The sequence below is a fragment of the Polypterus senegalus genome, chromosome 6 (assembly GCF_016835505.1).
Source record: "Polypterus senegalus isolate Bchr_013 chromosome 6, ASM1683550v1, whole genome shotgun sequence".
Taxonomy (NCBI): domain Eukaryota; kingdom Metazoa; phylum Chordata; class Cladistia; order Polypteriformes; family Polypteridae; genus Polypterus; species Polypterus senegalus.
Genome location: NC_053159.1, coordinates 65,249,755 through 65,255,958, shown reverse-complemented (window position 1 = coordinate 65,255,958; position 6,204 = coordinate 65,249,755). Strand labels below are relative to the sequence as shown.

Below are 6,204 nucleotides of genomic sequence, written 5' to 3'. Positions count from 1 at the left end.
ATCTGTATTATTATTGTTTGTTGTTTTGCTGTGAAGGGATCCGTCACATTTATTGGGGGGGCAGGGTACACATTTTGCTTAAATTGACTTTATGCCCTTTCCAACAGTATCTCCAGTCAGCAATTAGTATTTGTTTTAGGCTACATTTAGAATCATTGATCCTTAAGGCGGTCAAATTTCGATGGTAATGGCACAAGATGACATGAAACAGAAGAACTGCTAATTCAGCATCCCCTTGTCTCTCTCAGCCTCTCTTCCTCTCTCTGTTTTGCTCAAGGATGAGATCAGCCATGCTTATGAAGGACATGACCTTATCACACAACACAACTCTGATTGGTGCTTTTGATAGGCGTTTCTAAATGCTAAGCATGCTTGGGGCAAAATAAAGCAGCGTACTGTTTGTTTTGCTGGTGCCAAGCTGTCAACAGCAATCTCATAACATCCGTTCTCTTTGGTTGTCCACTGGCAACGAACCTGTCCCATAGGCTCCATCTGGGTAACTGGTGTCCTTAGCAGGGGTGTCTTAGAGATGGAACTACCTTCTGAATCAATTTATACATTTTTTTTTATTCTCTCTGGAGACTGTTTTTTTAATATGTATTTGATTTAATATACACTCTAATTCTTAATAAGACTAAATGAGGCTCTTATATTCACAAGTATTTTTTTACCAAGTGGTTTACCTGCACATCACAAGCTCCTAATATGCCTACTGCACAGAGATGACTAACCACTGTACTGATGACAAATAATAAATTGTTACCTAAATATTTTGAAGAATTCAGTTGGTCTGCTTGCTGTCTGTGTTTCCCTAAAACTTAAAAGGTGTTTTCCTTGACATCCCTGCCCTGCCCCTTTATCCAGTTTTGGGGCATTTGGACATTATGCAAGACCAAATCTCTGCTATTTCAGGTTTTCAGCAGTGCCTGCATTTTCAATGACTGAACATTATAGGTCCAGGAGTAGTATCAAGAGCATGTGCAGGTTTTTGTTGTAACTAGATTCTTCATTTTAGGTTGATACTAGCTGGCAGTGGAGAATTTTTTCTTAAGTTAAAGCCTTAATAAACCTGCTTTCATTCTGCCATCGGGAATGCGTTTTTATTAAATAAGTTTTCCAAATATAGATTATTGAAAATCAAACACTAAACCAAAAACCATCATCATCAAGTAACTAGGCACCCAACCCACATCCCCAAGTCACAGGAGGGAAGGCACTAGTCTACAAATAAGACTATGATCTATGTAGACATCAAACCACACCTACCACCTATGTGACATTGAAGAAGTCACCTACAGTATAGGACTGATAGTTAGAAATATTAGAACTTGCTGCAACATTAATTCATACAGCCAATAGTGCAAGTAGCATAAGCCTGAAGAAAGAAGATCTGCAAAAATGGACGGTTGGAGAGTCTTTCATTAACTTCAATGGATATGGTATTCTAAAATACAGATGATTGAGGCTTTTGAAATATAATTTGCTCAAATATTCACAATATGATCAATAAACATCATGCAGTATGTTTTAAAATATTACAGAAAAATCACTAATAGTAAAATCCTTAATAAGTATAATTTTTATAAAGATACATTCCCAGAATATGTGTAAAACAGATTTAGGCTGACGTGTGGAGCAAAAACTGTTTGTTTTTTTTTTTTTGTCTAATGTTTTCTGAATAATATCTGTAATTTCTTTATCTTCATCCATCCATCCATTTTCCAACCCGCTGAATCTGAACACAGGGTCATGGGGGTCTGCTGGAGCCAATCCCAGCCAACACAGGGCACAAGGCAGGAACCAATCCTTGGCAGGGTGCCAACCCACTGCAGGACACACACAAACACACCAAGCACACACTAAGGCCAATTTAGAATCGCCAATCCTCCTAACCTGCATGTCTTTGGACTGTGGGAGGAAACCGGAGCAAACCCACGCAGACACAGGGAGAACATGCAAACTCAACGCAGGGAGGACCCAGGAAGCGAACCCAGGTGTCCTAACTGCGAGGCAGCAGCGCTACCACTGTGCCACCCATTTCTTTATCTTTTATTAAAAATATATCAGTGATAAATACCAGATCTTTATGCATATTTTCAATAAAACATTACTTAATGAATAGCCACTTGCCTACAATGAAGCAATGATCCAATCTTTCTGTATGTCTTCCTAAAGCATGTCTTTCATAGTGCTTTATCATATGGTTTTAAAAGAGAAATTGAAGGGAGATGCATTAAGCTTATCTTCCAGAGCAATGAATTCATATTGAAATAGTATAAAAGTAGAAACCTCTTTAAGGGATATTGCAGTCTTACATGTTGTTAAAAATTCAAGGTAATTATATAGCCTTCCGTCTGATTTAAATAGCTGATTGACCATTGGAATATTATTGTACCAACCAACTGCCAAAAAGCAAAATCTTATTTTTATATGATATTTTGCCTTTTTAAAAATAATTAAGGTGAATAAATATACTTTCAAGACAGTGAGTAAGAAAAACACAAAATACAATGGTGAGTCTTTATGGACAAGTTTTGAAAGACCCTCTGCTTTGGTAAACAGAGTTCATCCTTTTGAAGTCAAATCACTTAGCCACAGATTTAAATATTTTTGGGTTTAAATCTTATGAGTACTTTTAATTTTTTGAAATAAAATCAACAAAATGTTTAATTTTTGCTAATTCTTTCACCTAAATAATTTTCTTAACAGAGCTCATTTTTAACAGCCACTACAGGTAAATGGTATCAAGCTACCTATTGCCTTGATTAAAATGTGCTCCTTTTTGTTAACTGGTTGATCGTTAATTAAAAAGAAGAAAATATATAACATATATGGCAGTGGCCACAATGAAGTGAACAAAATTCAGATTGACTAGACCTCTGTGTGCTAAAAAGTGACAAATGGGATCACGGTAATAACACACTGAATCCTAATAGAGACGCTTTTAATTTTAAATCGTAGTAAATACGGCAAAAGAGAAAAGTTAAATAAGGTGCTCCCAAAGGCTCGCTGCATTAGCATTCTCTACAGTACCGACGCGGACCTGAAAGAAATAATGTGAAAGGGCATAACGGCGTTTTTAAAGGATGCAAATTAAATTGTGGCTAGTCGGCAAGTTGGACGCGCTTGCGGTAGACGATTCTTCTGTAATAGTATGCAATAATTGAATTCATTAAACATTAAAAATGTAATGTACTAATTGTTTTTTTAAAGAAACAATGCCCCATACGTCAAATACAGTATTACTGTTACAGTCTGTTGTGCACCTTACTGCTTATAACGACTCCACCGTGTCATAGTATGCGAAATGCCTTTCTCAATTCTCCGTTGACATTCCCCTGCAGTTAAAGGACAGCAGAGATACAAGAAGAAAAAAAGTCATGGTTTTTTAAACTGGGATATTAACCATTCATAACGCCGGAGATGAAAGATGGACGTCAGTGATGCCCAATAGAAAAAAGCAAGATTTCAAAATGATTCCGTCAGTCAATTGGGAAGTAATGACGCAGTTAACGAATCCGCCCCCGAATATTTGCCTGGACCAATGAGAAGGCTGGTGCGAATCGCGAGCGGGCTTCGGACTGGGGGGGTTCTTTATGCGGCAGCGCATGCAGGATTTGGCAAAGCGGTAAAAACAAGCGCAGCTGCGGCGGGCGGTGAAACGGACTTAACAGGTACCGGCGAGGCTCGGCTTAAGACTGGACAGCGTCCCGACAGGCGAGTGACCAGGGGGCGTAATTCTAATCCGGGGAGGGGCGATAATGAAGGGCAGCAAATAAACACGAGGAAATAAGAGTGTCTAGTAGAGGAGCATGGGAGGTAGTCATGCATTTTGAAATAAATAAGACAAGATACATGGGGACAGGGCAGTAAACTTTGAGTCTTGAAGTGGCGTCTGTAACCTTGTACTTGACAAGATGAGGATAGTATTGTTAGATTGCTTAAGGTTCTCTGTGCGGTGTTGGGTAAATGTACTTTTATATTTAGTCAGATAAAAACGCACAGGCTTTTAAAGCGGGGGGGGGTTTGGGGAGGAGGAGTTTGTGATATGACAGACGCCGAACGGCAAGGTAAATAGTTTATATAAAAAAATACAATATGTGAATATGTTATTACCTGAAGAGAGTTGTTCTAATTATTCTTAAAATGTGTAATTTATGTAGCAAGAGCCAGAATTAAATTGTTAATTTACAATAGAATTAAAACTGTTGTTGTTTCAATATATGATCCATTTAGCAAATTTAGTTTGTATGGCTATTGACCATCACCGCAAGTGTCTGGTTTTTTTGATTAACTATTGGCTATATATGATATGGCTAGAAGTGGTTCCTGTCTAGACTGGATTCAAGGGTATATGTTTTAAAGGATATCCTCCCCTGTATGCATTTCTGTATTGGATATAATCCTTTAAAAAATTAGGAGCTTTCCATAGACTGGACACCAGTTTCAATGTACAGCCACACTACTGAAATATTTACCCTATTGATTTTCCAGTTATTGTTGCGGCTGCCTCATGGCTGTGTGAAATCAACTTAAAATCTTGACCCAGCCATAGAGAGCTTGGAGTATGAATGTTCTCCCCATATCGGTGTGAGTTTTATCCAGGTATTCCAGTTTTCTTTTGACATTACTAATGTTATAGAAATTAGCCCAAAATGATTAAATATGTCATTTGAGGAAATAACATCATATCTAGAGTGGCTTTCTATTTCTGTTTTCAATAGTTGCCAGTTTAAGTTTTGCCTCCCCATGACCTTGAATTTGAATAAGGCAAAAGGTGGATGGAAAGATTGGTGGTGAATTACAGGTTCACCATAAAAACAAAAGAAAATACTGTAATTAAAAGAAGCAATAGAAACAAAATGCACTTTGAAAAATTATCTTGTTTTTATTCCTAAGTGTACAGGTGAGACTGTGTATTACATATTTAGTGACATTTGAACATGAGAATTTATTTTCAGTATCAATGATAACTCATGCAGTTTGTTTATTTTTTACTGTCTAACACATTATTTTGTAGGATAAAATTTATTTTTTGGGGTTACAATAGGTTAATATATAATAACTATATCATACACAGTGGATATTCATTTTATTATAGTAATTTCATAAAGGCATCAGTGTGGGTCAGATGCTTTGACATACTTCTTTTTGGCCTAATTTTTTATTCTCTCTGTTAATTTTTATTTCTTCTCTCTTCTTTGGTTTGCATTTTTTTTTGTTTTGCTTTGTTTTTTGTGTATTTATAAGTGATTGCTATGTTTCAGTGACAATAAAATGTGTACTTACAGCATTTGAGTTTGAGTTTGTTATATTTTCTTCATTTCCTGTAACTTGTACCTGAGATGACTTTGAAGTGAAACAGCATCTGTCTTTTAATTACTTCCTGAGATTTTGATAAGAAAGCAAGACAATTTTCTTGTATAGTACTGATATATTTATAGTGAACTTGGTGTTATATGCTAGGTCATAGTGACAGCTGTTAGTTTTCATTATGCAGAAGGAGACATGTGTTGCAGTGTGGAAGCAGTCAGTTAGCAGTGTGTATTCTCTATTTTGATTTGAAATAGGCTGCATTGTACATTGATTGTAACACAGACACAGAACAAATAGTTAAAAGTAGTTTGAAAGTACTTTTTTTAGAATGGCTTATGTGAGAAGTTTGTGGCTGAAGTTTCCTAAACTGCATGTATTTCCTCTGCTTTGCGGAAGACGTTTTTATGCCATTATGCACGGTTGCATGTGGAGGTGGTCTACAGCAAAAACATGATTTGCAAAGTGCAAGCTAGTGAGACACTAGATGCCCCTAAGTATTTTAGCTTAAAGGGTAGTCTACTGGTATCCATGCAGCAAGATCAAGGAGAATCATACTATAATCATACATATCATTTTATGTATTCTATAGATCTTTTAGATATATTTACACACAGTATATACACTTAAATATATTGTGTTATCTATATAAATCATTGTTTTAATAATTTGAGATTTTAAAGCATTCTTCAATTTAAATACACATCACATCTGTAATAGATCTAATTTTGGAACTCCATATCTTTGACTTCCATTATATTTTTGGATGAGTTGGTTTTAGTCCTAGAGACATTGTATGAAACTATTCACAAGCTGCATGTGCATGAATTTAATTTCTAAAGCATACACACATTTACAAACATAGTAAAATACTGATGTTGAACTTTAGAG

General features: G+C 36.2%; 1 protein-coding gene across 3 annotated transcripts in view; it reads left to right on the top strand.

Annotated features, from left to right (window-relative positions):
* The first annotated feature begins 3,232 nt into the window (after positions 1-3,232).
* The window catches only part of kcnab2a (potassium voltage-gated channel, shaker-related subfamily, beta member 2 a), a 363,257-nt gene continuing 360,285 nt past the window's right edge, over positions 3,233-6,204 (top strand). The window contains exon 1 of one of the 3 annotated variants that reach the window (XM_039756178.1): positions 3,233-3,674. The gene's annotated coding sequence lies outside the window, so the exon portion shown is untranslated. Of the gene's footprint in view, positions 3,718-6,204 lie in introns of all 3 variants that reach the window. The other 2 variants (XM_039756173.1, XM_039756179.1) reach the window with 2 other exon arrangements.